The 20,354-nt window shown below is 48.6% G+C and overlaps 1 long non-coding RNA gene across 1 annotated transcript in view; it reads left to right on the top strand.

Annotated features, from left to right (window-relative positions):
• The window catches only part of LOC127205150 (uncharacterized), a 35,023-nt gene extending 15,873 nt beyond the window's left edge, over positions 1-19,150 (top strand). Inside the window, exons 2-3 of the long non-coding RNA XR_007832594.1 lie at positions 16,444-16,971; positions 19,111-19,150. This is a non-coding gene — a long non-coding RNA (uncharacterized LOC127205150). The remainder of the gene's footprint in view (positions 1-16,443; positions 16,972-19,110) is intronic.
• The last annotated feature ends 1,204 nt before the right edge of the window (positions 19,151-20,354 follow it).

The following is a 20,354-nucleotide window of genomic DNA, read 5'->3' on the forward strand; positions in this document are numbered from 1 at the left end:
TTGTGGAGGACACTCATCACTGTGCTAATTACATTAATTGCTGCCCACTCTGAGGCTGAGTGGGTGGCTTAACAATGCCTAGCAACACGGTAATGACGCCTGGGCCTGCCTTTCTGCTGAAAACACCTGGCTTTTTTTTTTTTTTTTTTTTCCCAACTCCTTCCTGTGATGGCCAAAGACAGTAATTATAGGTTGGACTGGTTGGAAACCAGTTGGTCTCTGCCTTGTAGGGGAAAGGTCAAGACTGTGAACTTTGCTCTTCATCAGTCTCTTTACTGGAGGCAGAGAAGGAAGATGGAGGTTTCTGAAGCATCTGCTACAATCCCATGATTCTCTAGAAGTGGATACTCTGTTATCATCTTTCTGTTTGAGAGAACCTGGCCAGCTGTTTGGGGTCGGAGAGCTAGTGGAGGGAGGGCACAGGCTTGGAACTAGGAACGGCCAGAGGACACACTTAGTGCCAATGCCATAGCACCCCTCACCAGGACATTCCTCAAGTGGAGCTGAGTGTGTGTTGGCAGGGTCATGGAAGGCACCAGGAAGTGCCTTTTGTGGCATTCTCCTTCCCTAAAAGATGGCTGCTTGAGATCTCAACTGCTCTCTCTACCTTCTTTCCTGAGGCTGCCAGGGAAGTTACTTGTAAGTGTATTAAGTGCAAATTAAGTCAGATCTAAGTCAGTATTTTCTAGTTGATATGTTAAGAGATAATTTGAAGACTACTCTGCATACTTGTTGAGAAGAGACAGGTGGCCTTGGCAATTCAACGTAATTGAGTAAATGACTTAACTTCCACAGAAAGCAGAGGATAATTTAGGAAGTCATTGGCTTTGGAATGCTGTGCATTCATGTACTTTATGGGTGTGGGCATATATGTCAATGAGGGGTATGTGTGTGTGTGTGTGTGTGTGTGTGTGTGTGTGTGTGTGTGTGTGTGTGTGTGTCTGTTCTTCCAGAACTCTTAGGGTAGTGGTGGGTACATGGCCTGGTTCCTATCATTCCTCCTGCCAGAGTTTGGACTTGAATGTCCCCTGAAAGCCATGTGTTAAAGGCTTGGCCCTCAACTTGACGCTACTCGCGGCAGCATCTGGAAGATCCTTTAGTAGGTGGAGTATTGCAGGGTGTGCTCTAGCAGGTCCCTTGGGACACGGTCCCTTTCTCCTTTTGTCTTGTCATTTAGGTGAGTGGGTCTCTTTTGGTACGCACTCCTGCCATAAAGTTTTGTGCTAACACAGGCTCAGAGCAAGAGCCAATTAGTCCCAGGCTGGAACCCTCAAAGCTGTGAGCCCCGCTTCAAACTGTCCTGCCACCACCCTTCTTACAACAGCAGAAAGATAACACACTCGCCATCCTTCTATGAATGAGGTTTAAGTTATGTTCTACTAAATGTTAGGACGACTACATTATGTAATGATATAGGGACATAAAGGTGTTTGGGGACAGACCAGAGTCTGCATCTTGGCTCCACCTTTTGACTGCTATACCTTGGACAAGTCACTTACTCTCTCTGGGCTCTGATTTTCTCATTTCTAAAAATAGGGATAATAACAGTTCTGACCTAATGGTACTCTTACAGGATAGGAGGCTTCCGAGGGCAGGGACTATGTTTACGGACTGTTTCCTCATGCAGAATGAGGTTTGGGTTGTGCAGCCTTTGGACTTGAGATAGTGCTTCCATTCTCAATCCAGTAGTCCCCCATTGGAGAAGTTACCTCGTGGTTTTGAGCCTCAGATTCTGTACCTATATAACAGAGGTGTGTTATTCTTCTTCCTTGGAATGATTGCCGTGTGATAAGGCGGGACATACAAAGGCTTGGGTGACAGCATATGGGAGGTGGCTGCCAAAACTTGGTTCTCCCAAAGCCTAGTCTCCATCCTAGTCTGTAATGTTCGACAACAGACAGTTGAATTTCCACTTGGTCTGTAAAGCACACATTTTGTTCTTTGCTCTGTCCCCTATCCCCATCCCCCATTCCCATTCCCTGCCTTCCTTTCCTACACTTCCCGGACTTCCTCTCTCTGTCAAGTCGGCTATGACTAAGTCCCTCTCTGTCTGGGCTGACACCTGTCCCTGGATTCTAAGCAGCTCTCTCACTAGCCTTGCCTCCTTCACCACCCCCACCTCCTCCACAACCCTGAGCAGACCTCCTCACCCAGGGCTGCTTCCGGCACAGGCTACTGCCTCAGCACCAGCCTGTTGGCTGTGTGAGCATTCTGGAAAACTCTCTGACCTTACTATGGCAGAATAGTAGAGACTTAAAAGGCTACATCTAAATTAACACATGAAAGGAGTCAGCCAACAGGAAAAGACTGAACATACTGCTGTACCTGGGCTTCATACAACAAATGGAACATGCTCAAGAAATATGTTTACATACATGTGCCTGGTATACAAACATGGATGAGGCGTTTAGGTGCTCTGTAGTAGAGCTGTACTGTGCATGCCAACTCTTTTGTAGCATATGCCTCTTTTTTTCCCAGCTGACTAGCCAACCTCCAAATCCATCCTTCCCTCCTTCCTTCCTTTCTATTTTTATTTTTCAAGACAGGGTTTTTCTGTATAGGCCTAGCTGTCCTGGAACTTGCTTTGTAGCCCAGGCTAGCCTTGAACTCACAGAGATTTACCTGCCACTGCCTTCCAAGTGCTGAGACTAAACGTGTGTCCCACCACCACCTGGCCTCTCTTTTTCTTAATAGACCACCACTATTTCTATTCCTAGTCACGGTTCCCATGTCCAGTTCCTGCTATAAGACATAAGGACATAGATACAGATTCAAATCTGTGCCTCTCATAGCATCCCCAGTGCTGAGTGAGCCACCAAGGGATCCTGGCTGCGACTGGAAATTTCTAGCACTTTTTTGGTTTGGAGCTTTACATCTGTAGTTCTCTCTTCTGAGGATCTGCTGACTGGTATTCTTTACATCCTCAGGCTCACAGGCTGCCTCCTTAGAAAGCCCTCCATGGCTTATGTAAAATAACACCAGTCACTCCTAGTTGCCTCCATTTTGTTTTCCTTCTTCTCACCTGTAAATGATAACCATTCAGCCATTCATTCGTTCATTCATTCTTTTTGTTTGTTTTTGTTTTCTGTGGTGGGGACTGAAGCCTCACACACGCCGAGCCCGTGTGATTCACTCATTTTTAATGTCCCTCTCCCTTAGGCAGCTTGTGGACTTACAAAACCAGGTTGTGCGTGCCTCCCGCAGATCGTGACACATAGGGTACTCAAGCGAAACGTACCATGGTTTGAATATGTAGGACCATTTATGAAATGGTAGGGAGGAGCCTACAGGATGCTTTAGGCAGTTCAAGGCCTGCATGGCTCAATGAGCAGATGGCTTCCGGCAAGGCCTTACAAAGTCAGCGCCTCACAAGGGCTTCTGTGGAAGCTCCATGTGTGTCCAGGGTGTTCAGGGCTGCGTGGTAGAACCAAGACTATGAAAAGCGCAGTGCCTGCTGGCCTTTGTGCCCCTTGGCTCCTAGAATGAATAACTATAAGCTTGGTAGCTTAAACAGTAAAAAACAAAACAAAACAAAACAAAACCCTATCTTCTCACCGTTCTAATGCCAGAACCTCTGAAACTAAGGTCTTGGCAGGGCTGCAACCCCTTGGGGGCCTCTTTCTTTTGGGGAATCACGACTTGAAACAGCACAACTCCAAACTGTCTTCATTGTGTCTCTCTGTATCCCAAATCACCCTCTCCTTTCTCTGATAAGAACAAGTTCATCCTGAACGCCAAATGATCAGTTTCATCTTGAAATGCTTAATTGCTTCTGCAAAGACCCCACTTCCAAATTAGGTCCCCTCCAGAAGGACTGGGGCTCAGGACCTGGTCACATTGCTTAACTTAGCCCAGTGCCATCCAGGCATTTCTCGCCTGAGAATGGGAGAGGCACAGCTTAGCGATCAGTGTTCCGAACATGAGTGGAGCGAACCCTCATGGCCTTGCATACAGAGATTATTCAGCACATTTTGGTGAGGATAAATGCACATAGGCCCTGCTGGGAAGCAGAAAAGATGAAGTGCAATCTCTGCCCTCAAAGAATTCATGGGCCCGTGAGAGGAACAGAAAAACATGCCCGCCAGCGTAGCGCAGAGGGGCCGTGGTACAGGTAGATGCTGAAGCCCTGGGAGCTGATCAGGTGGGGCTGCAACCCAGGAAGAGGAGTGAAGAGAGCAGGTCGGAGGTGCCAGGCAGCTTCTTGGAGGAGATAGAGTCTCCCCCTCAGCTTCAAGACTGAGAGAATAGGAACCGGCCAGGCCGAAAAGCAGAAGAGTGCTGTGGAGGACGAAGGAACAGGAAAAGGGGTGGGGGTGGGGGTGGGCCTGGCCCTTGTGAGTCCCAAACAAATCGGTGGGAAGGGGATCTGTCAAAAGAGGGTGCTGTATCCCATTCAGGTCGCACTGGGGACCACAGAAAGACCTCGCAAGGGAAGTGACATCACTGGACCCGCATATTAAAATAAAAAGGAGAGAAGGCCTGTTGGGTAAAGTGATTTTCTAGGGGGTTTTAAAAGTTTTCTGAGAATCATTTAAAAAAATGTTTATCTGATGTACAGGACTGCTTATGTCCCAGGAGTGCATCGGCATGAACAAGGGCAAAGGGAGCGTCCTTGCTTGCATTGTGAGGACGGCTGTGGGCGTGTGAGGAGTGGCTGGGAAAGCAGGGAGTAATACCAACGCTCTGCAGCACAGACCTGCCCAGAGGTCCCTAAGTCTGTAAACGCAGAGCGCTTTTTCTTTAACCATCTGACAGTAGAGTTACCTCCCCGCTCCTTGTGCTCAGAGCCTGCTGTGTGTGGCTTAGGGGCAAGGCCCAATTCAGGACAGCATGTAGGCAGAAGCGGTGGCCCAGAGTCGACTCCAGCCTCTGCCAGGCCTGGATCTCCCTCTGTACAGAAAGAAGTCGCAGAAGAGAAGGCCTTTTTTTTTTAAATCCTAGATTGTCTCTTCTAACTCTTAAATTCATGGCTCTTTTGTCTGATTGGAGGACCTGAAACAATCTGAAGAAAAATGAGTGGCTTATTTGATATTTAGATATCATGCATTGGACATGTGTCCTAGTTACTGTCATAAACACTGAGCAAAACCAACAGGGAGGGGAGGGTTTATTTCACTGAGGGGCTACAACCCATTATCACAGGAAGTCAGAGCACGAACAAACTCAAGGCAGGAACTGAAGCAAAGACCAATGGAGGAGCATTCCTTACTGGCTTCTTTCCTCAAGAAAATGTCCTCACAAGCACGCCCACAGGCCAGGCTGATGAGGCCTTATTCCTCAAGCAACAATCTGATCCACCTTCCCAAGAGACTCTAGTGTCAAGTTAACAAAATCTAACCAACATAACACTTTTAGTGAGGCCCACCCTGCACAACAGGTACTGTGTGGTGGAGCCTGCCCTTGTGGGACTTCCAGGTTAGGGTTACATCGTTCCAAGGGATCTCTTCATCCCAGGCAGATAAAGAAGTTTCAAGGCTCTAGGTGGGGGGAGGTTGGGGGGAAGAGAGAGAGGGAGGGAGGGGGAGAGGGAGGGAGGGAGGGGGGAGGGAGAGGGAGGGAGAAAGAGAGAGAGAGAGAGAGAGAGAGAGAGAGAGAGAGAGAGAGAGAGAGAGAGCGAGCATCAGTAGCTCAGAGTTCAATGACATTCACACCATGGGGACTGAAATACTGCTTAGGTAAGTGCATCAGTGTGAGTGCCTTTAGGCAGCTCTTTGTGGAGACCCTAGAGTGGGTAGCAGTCCCTTGGAACCCAAGAAGATTGTGAGAGCTCCAGCAAAGGGTATGTGCAATTGCCAAACTGTTTTGTTTGTTGAGACCTCTGTGGATGGAGGCTCTGTCTCTACTTGTCTGACTCTCTAGGGGGAGGGAGGGAAGGTGGTCATTGGACAGAACAGGGATGGTCTCACGTGCCTTGCTCTTTCCTAGGCTGGATGCTGGGACTCAAAGGAAGAGGAGTGGCCAGGGAATAACGCCATCTGCTTAGCTTCAGAGTCAAGCCCAGAGGACCCTTGGAAGTTGCCAGAGTGCTATTTGCATCTCACCAGAGGGGGCTCTGGCTGTCTTGAGTGTACACCCAGGGGCATTGGCCTCAGAGCTGTGGTCAGTCGATTCTGGCAGGAGCTGCTGGTTTTTTAAGGTAGAGAGTGACTTGGAATTAAGAGACCTGGATAGAAAGTTGGGCAAAACCCTTCACTTCTTGGAACCTGCTAACATCACAATGGTAGACGTTATAATAGATAAGACAGTACTAAGTAGTGTTTGTGACTCACACTTGAGGCCACCTAGGTGTCTGTGTACATCATTGCCTATGAAAATGACCAGCAACCTCTCAGACTCTTTAGGCTGGGACTTCTGAGGGCAAGGATATGTTTGAGTCAAGCTGGAACCCCTGGTGCCTACAGCTGTGTCTCAAATAGTCAGGAATAAGTGCATTCCTCCATTTGCTTGGGTTTTCTTCAGCCTAATCCCACTGAAACATAAGAGCCGCAGCTTCCAGAAAAATGTGCTCTCCTGGTGTAGTTGGCTGGTGACTAATGCCAGTCCAGTGACAGGTTGCCTTGTTAAGCGAATATTGGGCTCTGGTACGCTTTTCACCCTGGTGGATCCCACCCACTGCTGTGTCCCTTACATCCAGCCCACTTTCTAGAGCACAGAAGCCACCGGAAGTCACATCTGGACCGACCCGCCAAGATTTGCTGCGCGGTCTTAGGAACCGGAGCTCCAGCACCTGCAGCCGCTTCATTAGGGTCCAGCTGGCTGATTGGCTGGTGGCTAGTCCTGAGAAGCAGAACACTCCTCAGGCACATTGAGTAATCAGCTTCCTTTCCCTGCCTGGGGCAAGAGTAGGCACGGCACGGGGAAAGTGAAGCAACCTGTTTGGGGCAGCAGAAGGGTGGGCGGGGGAGGGGGGCTGGGGGTGGGCGGGGGCTGGGCCCTGCTGGGAACTCTGTAGCAGGACCAGTTTCCTTTGCTTCCGGACCGGATGCAGGGCTGAGATCCGGGCGGAGACCACAGAATTGAGCCCAGGAGCACACCTGTAAGTCCTTCTGAATGACACTCGCCAGGGGTAGGGTAGGGCCAGCTTCTCCGGGTCAGCAATCACTGGGCCGCAACTTCCGGTTGCTAAATCGGGGGAGCGGGTGGGGCCAGTGGATGCGCAGGTGAATGATCCTGCCGTGGGGTGTGTATGTAGGGGCGGGGGCGAAGTGGACGGCGTGCGCGCCCAGAGACATTGTCCGGGCGAATGTCGTCTCTGGCGCCTCTCCGGGTATAGACATTGATTGGGTGGGGAAAGGTGAAGACAGCATTAAGTTTGGACCCAAGCTACTCCATTGACCTGGCTTTTGTATTCCTAACCTATCTGGCGCTTTCACAGATGAAGAACCGAATGAACCAAATGAATTAACGAGATAACAACATAGCATCAGACAATACTAGTAGGTGCTCAATAAAGCGAAGTTCTCTTGTACCAAGCTATCGCCCTCATGCCCTACAGTAGCGCCCACAGGCAGAGCTAGCACGGAAGCTACTGAGAGGCAGGTGGCCTGGCCTGGAGACAGTTCAAGAACCATTTTAGCCCTGGGTTGCTTGTCTAGCCAGCAGGATGGGGCATGCGGGCGGGTCCCTAAGGTCGAATTTCGGTCGGGTTTCTGTGATCCTGGGAGGGAGTTTCAGTGCATTCTTTCACGTACTCACTCGCAGATCTTATCCGGCTGCTTCTCTTTGCCTCCCCCAGCGGCCCTCCAGCGTTTCATCCATACAAGGCCAGCTTCCACCCTTAGCTCTGTATGTAAATAAAGCCCGGGCTTTCAGCTGCAGGTCCCCACAGGTCTGGCTCTCTGCGTCAGACACGCTGGAGGTAGAGAGGCAGAGTCTGGGTTTGTGACCCTGGATCCTGTACTGCTACCAAGTTCCCACCGGTCCCAAATGCCGGAATGAGAAATGTTAACTGAATATGTGTGATTACGGAGCTCAATCCGTTCTTCCACTCTGTGTGTTATCAATGACACTGCAAAAGTACTAACCTGGGGCAGAAAGTCTGGGTTTAAAAAAAAAGAAAAGAAAAAGAGATGGGTCTGCTGAGCTCCCGTGGGTGTGTCGAATGAGGATTCAGGCACAGTATAAGCCACTTGCCGGTCCTCCTGTGTGACAGTCTGTTTAGTCCTCCAGTTACAAATACACATTCTTATTAAAATAGTAATGAAGAAGACTAGAAAACTCAGAATATTTTAGCTGAAAGTAGGAGACAGCAAAGAAAATCCTGACAGTTTCTGCACGCTCCTTTCCTCCTTGGCTCCATAAATACACTCAATGCCCTGTGCACAGCTGCCCAAACCGAGGCCTGGGACACATCCACGGAGAGGAGGGCAGAGTGAAAGGAGCTCTGAGATGTCAGACTCACTTCTCAGGTACTCTGAGTATGGAGGTGGGGCTCTGAGCGACCAGGGCAACTGATGCTAGGTCATATGGGCTAAGCTATTGCGCAAAAGCCTCTCTCTAGAAAGATCCCTGTGCTGGAACCTACCAGCTTCCTCCTCTTAGCCCTCCTTGGTGTAGCATGTGAGTGTGTGTGTGTCATTGCTCGGGGCTGGCTAAATACAGTGAAGCCCAGAGTAACAGTCCTGTCCCCAGTCCCAGGGAGTAAGATAGGACCTGTCGGCTCTTTAGCCTCTGTAGGACAGTCACCAGCTCTATGGTATTGAGAGCATGACTTAATTTTCCTCAGTCTTAGTTTCTGTATCCTTAAATTGGGGCTCAGCAACATTTACCTCATATAATTGTTTTGAAAGCTGAATGCATACATATCTATAAAGCCTGGGACATTTAAAAAACAATTAATTAATCAAGTGTTCTGTTTCACTTGTTATTGTTAGGCAGGTCTAAGTAGGACTCTCGGGCCAATTAAGAACCGGATGACCCTGCCAGGTGCACTTTCTTTATACGCTGGGTGGAAGTAAGGGTAAGATGCGCTCTAGCATCTGGCAGGTGCACAAGCTGTGTGCCAAGGATGGAAACCATTGGCCATCACTGTCTTAGGTCTTTCCACCAACCGACTCATTTCATTCTACACTGACCATATGAGAGAGATCTTAATAACGGTCTATTTCACTAGGGGGGAAGTTGAGTCATGGAGAGGTCACGTGACTTGGGTAAAGGCCATCTAACTACAAAGTAAGGGATCCTAGTGTCCGCAGGCTGTGAGGAGCTGTGTAAGCAGACAAAGGCACAGCCAGCAGTGCCATGGTGAGGGGCTGGGGGTAGGGGAAGGGTGGGGGGGCACCTCCTCAGCAAGCACAGGGGCTTCTCTCTTCTTAGTTTTCAGTATGCCTCACACTGTGACATACTCTACATAAGGCGCCTTGCACACAGTAGGTACTCAGTGGTGCTAGGCTCTCTGTCTTGTGGAGTTGCCCAAACCTGAGTTCTTTATTGCTGCTGCCTAGTGAACTCCTATAAAATGAACTGGCACATGGTCAGGTTCAGGTCTTTCATACTGACTGCCTCCAGTCTACCCACACTGTTGAGTCCCAGCACTAAGGGCAATCCATTGAGGTTTTTTTTTTTTTTTCTTTTTCACATAATTATTCCCCAGCCTATGCTGACATCAAAGGGCCAGAGACCTCTCTTTCTGCCCCTTCCTCTTTGGAGTCCTGTTCTGATTCTTGTGGCCAGAGCGGGTTGTCCGGTGGTGCAAGCAGAAGCACTCCTCAATGTTTGTTGCATAAACGTTCTGATTCTTTCAAGCTCGGCTTTTGCATCTGAAGTTTCCAGTTAGATGCAGGAAGTCAGGGCGGGGAAAGCAGAATGGATGGACATTAAAACACAGTGGATAAGATTTTCAGGATTCTCCAAGCAGCATACGCCAGGTCCCCACCATTCATTGAGGCTGCATTCTGAGGAACCTCATTCATAACTCCTTGTGGACGTGACCAAATGGTTGGAGGGGGGATGCCAGCCCATGGAAAGCATTCAGGAGGACCTTATGGCGAGGCTACCAAGAGGAGCCCTGCCCAGCTTTGTGCAGGACTTTATACGTGGCTGGGACCTGTTATGTGTCTGGCGCTTGCTTACTTGAAATAAACCCATAAGCCTGTGACACCAGTGTGTTATGAAGGAGGCACCCGACGCTCCACATGTCCTAAGACTTTCTCTACCTTGCACATAGACTAAATGGCAAAGTCTGAGCTGGGTGGGGACCGACAGCACATTGCAAGTCTGACAGCATCTACCTGGGCTTCCTGTGTTGTAGGCCTCTGCCCCACTGAAGGTTCAGAAGGGAAGGATTTCCAGTCTCTCAATAGCCGAAGCTACAGTAGATAAACACCTCACCGTGGCTTCTAATGAGTCTCACACTCCAAGTAAATGTCATGATTCAAGGAAAGCCGAAGCAGAGATGCAGCGGTTGTGCTGATTTTCTCTTTAACACAAGCCTCCTCACAGCTTCCCGGTGACATCCTCCATCCTTGTCAATAGCATCCCGAGAGAGGGGGCGCCGCCCTCCATCTTCCTCCCTGTCCTGAGCTTCTTAGGAGGTAAAACCCAGAGACGATGCCATTGGTGACACAGTAGTTCTTGAACTTGGTTTGTCCAACACCACCTGGGGCGCCTTTGCCACAACATCTGTACACATCTCAGCTGGTCACTGTTATGCCTTACTAGCACAGGGACCACGCAGGAATCTGACTCTGTCACCTCTATACCCCAGAGTTTGTCACTCTCCCATGCCTTTGCATAATTTGCTCCCCTGCTTGGCTTGCCTCCTCTTCCTCCTCACCCAGGTCTCTTGGTCAGCTGGATTCATCAGAAAACTCTTCCTGGGTCTATATCCAAATGAAGGGGACTGATCCTTTTGTTAGTGTAGGACCGTCTCTAACGTGCTAACACTTTAAATGCTGTTTACAAATCTCTCCTAATTGCCCATGACCTCCATAGCTATCTCAACATGCACACACGTCATTCCCTCTAACTTCCCCCGGAGCCCGTGCAGCATCACACGGTCCCCGACTACACGTACTCTGTGTCCCCCACATCCCCACGTCCCCCAGTGCCACACGCATGCACTATACTCACACAACCCTACACATCACATACGTCACACACTTCCATACGCCCCACGCGCCTACGCACTTCCACAACACTGCCCCTGCCGTATTATTGATTTTGCTTCTTCATTTCTTGTTTTGTGGAGATAGGGCCTTACCATGTAGTTGCTGGCCGCGCCTCAGACTTGCTGTGTAGCTCCTGGTGCCCTCAAAACTTGACTCCCTTCTGCTTCAGCCTCCAGCGTGGGCCACGACACAAAACCAGGTTTTTTGTGTTTTTTGTTTTTTTTTTTTTTTCATGGTTTTAGTCTTCACCCAGGCTATATCTTCTTAGGGGCCACTGTCCTTTGTCGGAGCAATAAAGAATTATTGCTGGCTTTTGAGGCTGAGCGTTGCTCAGTAAGTGCAGATCTCCCAGGCTCCAAGCATTTGTCCTTGTAAGCCTTCTCCAGAGAGGTTTTATTTCATAAGTAAGAGGCAAAAGAAAGTATGTCTTCTTCCTTCCTTCTTTGTTAACAAAAGGGGATGCCATCTTTTCAGCCAGTTAGCAGTGAAGCAGGCGGACCAAGTGTCGTCTTTTGTAAAACTTACTTTTTCCTGGAGGAGAGGCACAATTGATGACTAAGGACTAAATAACACATATTGTCAACAAGACAACAACAAGATGGGTAGTGTGAGGGGTCATTTAGATGGTGAAAGTGGCGCAGTTGTGTGGTGGGGGGCAGGGGCACAGGCGTTGAAGATTAGGAGAAAGTGCATTTGGAAGAGAGGGACAGCAAGTGTAAAGGCCACGAATTGAGAACACCCTGGGCACGTGACAGGAACAGCAGCAGGATGGCTGAAGCAACTGCATAGGCAGGGGCAGAAACGGTCACTAACACTTTCCATTGTAACTTGGGGAGTTACACACAGAGGTCCTGCTATGGACATCTGAGCATGGTACCACCTTGGAGTAAGTTGCCCACTACAGGCTCAGGGAGATGAGCCAAGTGCTGGTCTTCAAGAACAGAGCAGGCACTGGCTGCTGAAGATGCCCCAAAGTGGCCTCCATCCCAAGCAACAAAAAGAACCACAGGGCCAGCGGGGTGGCTCTTCGGCAGGTAAAGGTGCTTGTTACCAGGCCTATTAGCCTGAGCTCCACCTGCAGGTTCCACATGAAGGAAGGAGAGAGCCAACTCCTAAAAGCTGTCCTCTGATCTCCACACAAGCACTATGGCACACATACCCCACTCCAGACACACACACACACACACACACACACACACACACACACACACACACACACACCTGTAATTAGAAGAAGAGCTACAACGTGTATTTTTTAAAAAATCCCACTGAAACCTGGGTGGAGCATGACATCAGAAAGGCTCAGCCCAATTAAGGGGATACTTTGGAAACTGGTGTTTCTGATTGTGGCATGTCAGTAACTAACTATCATGGGTATGGGGCCCTCCAGAAGAACAGGAAGAAGGCAGTCAGGGGCTTGGCCTCTAGAGGCTTGTTACCTCATGCTTTTGAGGGAGGATAGATATGCCCCCACAAGGGCAGGCTAGCAGTGTGAAGCCAGAGGGCCCGGCCTAACGTTCTTTCTCTCGTTTTGAATACCTCTGTAAAGCTAGACAGGCTTCCCTGTGTTACTTCACTGCTCTGAGCCTTGTGTCTCTCCTAGAACTCCGAAGAGTCTCCAGATTTCTCCTCACTTTGTCTTGTCTCTGTGGGACTCTGACACTTTCCTCATGCCTGAAGCAGTGACCACGAGAACTGTTTTTCAGGATCCACGCCAATCATGACCAGACAATGCGCACATGCTATTCCTGGTTCATATGTTATTCTGCTTTGCTTGCTTAACCCTTACAGGGTCGTGGTGTGGAACATTCCAGATCCATGTTCAGAGGAGGTGGGGGACTTCAGGCTAGAGCCTGGGAGGGAGGAGAACATAAAAACCGGGTTTTTGTAAGACGTGATAAGCCAGATGCTTACACCTAGAGAGTGAGCAGAGCAGAAGCTGAGGAAACAGGATCGGGGTTCAAAGTCAGACTGGCCTATACAGTGAGACCCTGTCTCACACGACAACCAAGAGAAGCTATGATGGAGGCAGAGCTGTTTGCTTTTTGTTGGCGAAGTAGACCGGAGTGAGAGGTTTGCACACCCCCTCCCTTCCTCCCTCCTTCCCTCTGTCTCCCTCCTTCCCTCCTCTTTCCTTGGTTTTGAAAGAGGAGTCTCAGTCTGTAGTCTAGACTAGCACCAGAGGAACTCAGTATGTAGGTCAGGCTGATGTGCTTTTGTCTGACAGAATCTCTTATAGCCCAGACTGGCCTTGAACTCAATTTAACAGCCAAGGATGACCTCGAACTCTTAACTTTCCCACCTTCACCTTCCAAACCCCAATTGATGAATCACTTCAACTGGTTGAATGGTCTTTGGTCACGTGACCCTCCCTGTTTTTCTTGCTCCTCCCCCTTCCTTTCTCTTCCCTCCCTCCATCCCTCCCTCAGATTCTTCCTTTTTCCTGTGTACTTCATTACATAGCCCAGGCTGGCTGCACCTGCAACACTGTCTCCTAAGTGCTGGGATTCCACCTCGCAGCATCAGGGCGAGTGAGAACCGTGTTTTAATGTGAAGATTTGGTGGTGGCACTAGTAGGGAGGAGCCAGGGTGACTGGAGGGGGCTGGCGTTTATGGCAGGCCACTGGGAGGTGTTTGGCAACCCTGCTGAGGATAAATAACTGCTTACCCATCCCCCTCTGCCAGAGAGGATGCTGGGCCCTCCCCTTAAATCACCTTTGTCCTCTCTGCATTCCACCTCTCTGGCTGTGAGGCAGAGGTTCACACTTGCCCCGCCTCCCTCTCTCCTTGGGTTGTGCTCCCAGCTTCTAGGACACTGGACACTTGCACTGTGTGCTATGTGAGCCACATGAATGCAGGTGACAAAGCCACACCAGACCACAGCTAAGCAGGCTGACTTGAGGAGATTCTGTCACTTCACTGAAGCTTTTGCTTTTCATCTGGAAGTGGAGATAAGCTTGCCCTTCCAAACAGGGAAAGCAGGATGAGAGGTGTCCTATGAAGTCCTGAGGGAAGGGTATGGTCGTACTGCCTTCTTTGTGTCTTAGTCTGTCTCTTCTCCCTTAGAAGGCCCCTGCGATTTCTTTGGGTGCCTACCAGGGTGCTGGGTACCATGCATGCATGCATGTTGTTTCTCTTGAGCACTTCTACTCTTTCCAGCAGCACGTGAGCTCACCTGTCTGCATTCCCACTGGAAATGCCCTAGCACAAGAAAGCACTGAGGGCCACTGAGGCCAGGCCCGTGTGGGCAATCTCACACCCCTGTAGGCTTTTACAGGGTTCCCAGAACGGCATGTCCTCTCTCGGGACCTGGGGCTGGTGCAGCCACACATCCTTTTCAGGAGAGCCTGGCCTCGGGGCAGGAAGAACTCAGGGTGACTCAGCTTCACTGTGACAAACAGCCTGTGAGGTAAAACAGACCAGAGCTCCAGCACTGGGGCCTGCAGACCCCAGGGGGGAAGCGGGTGGCAGAAGCAGTGGGCCGCAGTGGAGCTCACCCCTCAAGCCGCTGATAGATGCTAATAGGTACCAAATGCTGCCTCTCCCGCTGAGCCCTCATCCCCAACACCTGAGCTTGCAGTGGTCAGAGCCGGAAGCATTTCGCTCAAAGCTGCACAAGAGGTAGCCAGCAGAGCAGGCACTTGAGAAAGAGGCTTAGAAGCTCTTATTCTTCCCTAACAACATGTCAGGAATAAAATATTCACACACACACACACACACACACACACACACCACACTTCCTGTGGCACAGCAGAGTTCCCTGTGTGTGATAAGTAAAAAAAAAAAAGACACATTGAGTTTTGTTTTATTTTCACAGTTTGCAACAGACAATGCCCCTAGGTCTTCTTACCATTTATACCTCGTTGGACCGTTTCTCTCCTCCCACCCTTGGTTTGTGGTTGGATCACAGACAGGAGGTCTGCAGGGAGCGCTGGGCCATGGGAGCACACACAGCAGTGGGATGGCTGCTAGCAGAGTCTTTTCCAGGGTTCTGTCCAGCACTGAAGTGGAAGCCACAAACCTACCCTGGTTGTTGGGTCAAGGGTTGGGAGCACCCTACCTCAGGGAACACTGAGAGGAGATAGGGCCTGGCAGGAAGCACTGGGCCATGCCAAACAGGAAAGGGGAGGGCGGGCCTGGGAGGCACTTAGCCCGTCACCAGGATGCATGCCAAAGCTGGGCGGGCTTAAATACCAGGCCAGAGCTGCTGGGCACATGACACTGTTGAAAATCTCCCAGGGAATGACTTTTAATCCCCGCCTTATTGAAGGCTCTGAAGAAGGCTCCAGCCTGCCGTCTGCTGGTCTGAGCTATGGGGGTGGGGGTGGGGGAATCCTGTGCTGGCTCGTAGCCACAAGGACATTTCTCAGGGAAAGCCTTTGGCCCAACAAGTCTGTTTTTTCTTTTCTTTAAAAACTAGGATTTGGACCCTGTTCAGGAAAAATGTAACCTACAAACAAATAGCCTTGGCCATCTGTGCCTCCCTTGGAGCCGGGTCAAGCCTGGGGAGAGCTCAGCCTGTCTGGGCAGGCGCTCTAGCTGTAGGCCATCCCTTTGTACTCAGTCTCTGGCCTTCCTAAAATGGTGTTTGTCCTCCTTACGGCTCCCTGCAGTGCTGCTCAGGCCTTGCGTCTTTTCAAATGCTCCGAGATGCTAAAATGTGCCCCACCGGGCTGGGATTGCTTGTTTACTCATCTCCTCTTCACAGTTCATTTCTCAGGGGACTAGTTGCTTCTCAGTGTTATGCTGGGGAATTTCAATGTAAACCGTTTCCCCCTTTTCTCCAGGTGAGAAAACCCCTGAATTTATTTATTTATTTATTTTTAAAGACAATCAAAATGTCTTCCAGTCCTTAAAGGCTAGTGGCTGTGAGCTAAGCAGTGTGGTGGGTCATGCTGCTTAGCGCATAGCAAAGAGTTTGGGACAGGGCACAGCAAATGCTTAGTGGATGCTGCCGAATTTCCTTAGTCTCTACCTCAGCTCTGTCATAGCACTCAGAGCGGATAGGGTCGGTCTCGTGCACCGCTGCTACCGCGTGGCGAGTCTGCAGGCTTCTTGAGTGCAAGGACATGTCTATCCAAAGGGAATTCCACGGGTGGCAAGCTGCTCATTCAAGCTGGAGACCAAGTGCATCGTGGAGAGTTCCTAAGTCACTTTGGAGTCACTGAAGCCTAAAGACCAGAGGGTGAGGGCAGGACACAGATCTTGGCTTGCTTCTACGTCAACCGTCTGCTGGTTTTATGACCGTGGAAAGAGTGCTTTTTTTTTTTTTTTTAACCCTAAACACCTGTTTTCCCGAAATGCAGACAATGGTCTCTGCTTGTCTTCTTCACAGGTTTGCGGTGGGCGTCAGTGCACATGCGCAGAGGGCGTGCTGTGTTGGCAGCAGCGATTGTCCTTAGAATCCTCTCGGAGCCAATGGTCATCACCACTGCTAGGATTTAAAGAGAAATGTCCCTTATTGGCTCCTGGGTTGGCACTTGGTCCCCAGCTGGTGCTGTTCAGAAAGGTCATGGAACTGAAGAGGCAGAGGCTTGTTGGAGTAGGAAGTCACAGGGGTGAGCCTTGAGGGCGCATAGCCTGGCCCCACTTCCTGTCTGCTCTCTGAATCTTCCCTGGAGAGCAGAGTGACTCGCTGCCTCGCATCCTAGCTGTGACAGACCGAATTCTTTCTCCTACCGTGACCCAGAGGAAACCATTCCTTCCTTCAAGTTGCTGCTGCCACCGCAATTGGAAAGTAAATCAGATGTGCAACTGCCATCTTCCCGGAACAAGAGCTGTGGGTGTTGTAGGCTTCATGTGGTCCAAATGCATATGTCTTAAATTTTTGGGATGGTCCTTCTCTTCAAATCATGCATCTCAGGTATTGACTTTAACCTTTGACAGTTTCATTTGATTCTGCCACTTTCCAGCTTTAAAGTTTTTTTAAAAAAAAATAATTATAGTTTATTCAGATTATATCCCGATTGTTATCCCTTGGCTTGTACCTTCCCATTCCCAGGCTCCTGGCTTTGAAATCTTAAACTTATATTTCGGAGGACACATTCGTAGGTGTCCTGTAAAAAGTGGCGCCAAACACTCATAGCACTTGCTGTTTGTTACGTTATTAAAATGGGGAGAAGCCTGAGGCTGTTTGAAGGTGTGGAGAGAAGTGTGAGAGGCAGGGCCTTAACTCCCACTGCATTACAGTATGCCTTCGCAGCCAGAGGTGAAGTCTGTCTAAACTTGTAGGCAAAGCACATGATATGAAAAAACGTGGTCTGTGAACCCTTTACAGAGAAGGGAGCTTTATATCTGTCTCGGTTAGGGTTTCTATCGCTCTGAAGAGACACCATAACCATTCCAACTCTTATAAAGGAAAACATTTAATTGGATCTGGCTCACAGTCCCAGAGGTTTAGTCCCTTATTGTCATGGCGAGAAGCATAGTGGCATGCAGGCAGACATGGCGCTGGAGAAGGAGCTGAGTTCCACATCCTGATCTGCATATAGCAGCAAGTAAAAAGACTGCGCCACCAGACCTTGCCTGAGCATCTAAGACCTCAAAGCCCGCCCCCACAGTGACACACTTCCTCCAACAAGGCCACACCTCCTAACAGTGCCACTCCCATGGGCTATGCATTCAAACACATGAGGCTGTGGGTCCCATTCTTGTTCAAACCACAGCAGAGGTCAACCTTACGAAAGACTGATGCTTACTCTGTAATCCTTGGATCATAATTCAAAAGCAAGGCCAGTGTTATTGGGCACTGCTGATAACATGGATATGGGCGCAATTATAGGGTTTTTTATTTGAGTATAATATATTCAAACATTTTAGTAATGTACCCATTTAAAAAATATCTGAATCCCCAAAGCTGCTGACCTTCTGGGATTGCTGCTTTCAGGACAAGAAAATAAACATATATATACACATACACACACATATATATATTTATATATCCTTTATAAGACATGATGTTCTTTACCTAAAAGATGCCATAGAGAAAGCTCTTTGTAGAAAAATTTAATGTTTACACCTTCTGCATAATGATAGCAAGTTCCTATCTCAGTGAGGCCAAGGTACATCTTAGTAACTCAAAAGAGAAAAAATTTAAAAATATGCAATTGTAAACCATTTAATAACCTGGAAATGGGAGCACCAGGTATAAGAACAGAACACAGCTACAGTCATAGTTACCAGTCAACCCATGGGCTTTGTGTCTGCACTGAAAATTAGAGTGAATGAAAAGTAAGCAGTTAAATATCTGACCACGGAATTTAGAAAATGAGATGCAAAATAAAACTAAGACAAACAGGAAAACAAGAACAAAATGTAATGTACACGACTCAAGAAATTAGTTAGAAAACCAATAAAATTATAGATTTCATAGAGAATGCATAGGTTCAGAAAACAAACAAACAAACTAGAACCCTTTAGAAGACTTGCTCAACAACACTGAGGGTGTGGGGAGCATCAGATTCCTGGTATCTGAGAAGTTTGTAAACCACCTGCTCCTTACCGCCCTCCGTCACTGAACTAATCATGTGTGCCACGTATTAGAGTTTCTAGTTTTTCTAATGATAAAACTGAGAATCTGAAAACCTAGGTTACTTTTTTATGCCATACAACCAGAGAGTAGTAAAGTGATTTTTTTTGAAGTCATGTCTCCTAATTTTGTTGACTATTTCCTCAATAATCTCATAGCATCTTTTTGGGATGAGTGTAAAAGAGGAAAATTAAAAGATGTGGTATTCTTGTATGGCTCTAGGACAGGTTATAACAAGTAGCCACAACCAGGTGACTTAAAACCACCAAGTTGGTTCTCATGGTCTAAAAGCCTGAAGTCACGGTGTACACACAGTCAACCTCTCTGAACGTTGCAGGGGAGAAGGTGTCCTTGTCCTGACGAGGTTGTGGGGGTTGCTGGGGTTCCTTGTCAGCCCTCAGCATTTTGTGCACATTAATTTCTGCCTCCATCGTTACATAGTATCGTCCCACAGTAGGTCATCTTCTCTTCCAGCTTGACTGCGTTTGGAACCACGTGGAAGCACACCCATGGGTCTCTCTGAGAGTGTTTCTGCAGAGCTTTGACTAAAGGAAGAAGACCCATGTTCCTGTGGTGCCGTCCTGTGGGCTGCTGTCTGTGAACACCCATTGCTCTCTGCTCTCTTACTACAGATGGCTCACACTCTCGCTGCCGTGCCTTTCCTACCTTGATGGACTATATCTTTTCTTAAACTGAAAAAAAGAAAGAAAGAAAGAAAGAAATTCTCTCTTTCTTATGTTGCTTTTGTCATGGCAATGAGAAAGGTCAGTTAAAACACTCCCTGCCTTCATATTGCCTGCCCCCTCTGCAGTCTGCTTCTCTTTTCTCCACTTGTACACACGCACACACATGCACGCACACACAGACACACACACACACACACACACGCACATGCTCACCAGCAATATAATTTGCTCTAGAAACAAGAGGGTGGAGGATTAGCTCTACACTACTGTTCAGATCAGGCACTTTACAAGGGAGGTAAAGTGAGACAGATTTAGAGGGCAGTGGCCAAGATCCCAAAATCTTATTACCCTGGCCAAAACGGAATGAACTCTTAGAACATCTGAGAAGGGCAAGAGGAAAGGTATGTAAACATTCTTCAATGCTTGAGGGCTACCAGCTATATGAGTCTGGGTTTGGCTTTCTGTGTCTCTAGTTAGAAAAAACACAGCCAGTTGGTGGAAGCTACAAATACTGTGTTTGTTTGTTTATACTTGGAGGGGAGTTTTTTATTTAACCCATGGTCTTGCAGATGCTAGGCAAGTTCTGTACCACTAAGCTCCATTTACAGAGGTTTCTAGTACAACTAGGATTGTAGAAGATCCTTAATAACCAGGAATGTTTAAGGGTATTAATAGAATTGGACTGATACCCTCATACCCACATATATGCAATTGTTGTTTAAAATGTCACAGTTGCTAGAGGTTTAGCAAGTGCTGGAAAGAGCAAGATGGGGGTGGTGGTGATGATGAATTTTATTACTTGATGAGCATATCAAACAAGTCTCTAGATAGAAATCTCTACCTAAAACATGGGTAAACATGTAGTTTTAAAATCTTTTGCACAGACTTCCCAACATAAGCACAGCAGATCCCCTGGAACTGGAGTTAAGGATGGTTGTGAGCCACCATGTGGGTGCTGGGAATTGAACCCAGGTCTTGTGCAAGAGTAGCCAGTACACTTAACCACTGAGCCATCTCAACCGCCCCTGATTT

The sequence above is a fragment of the Acomys russatus genome, chromosome 2 (assembly GCF_903995435.1).
Source record: "Acomys russatus chromosome 2, mAcoRus1.1, whole genome shotgun sequence".
In the NCBI taxonomy this organism is placed as follows: Eukaryota; Metazoa; Chordata; class Mammalia; order Rodentia; family Muridae; genus Acomys; species Acomys russatus.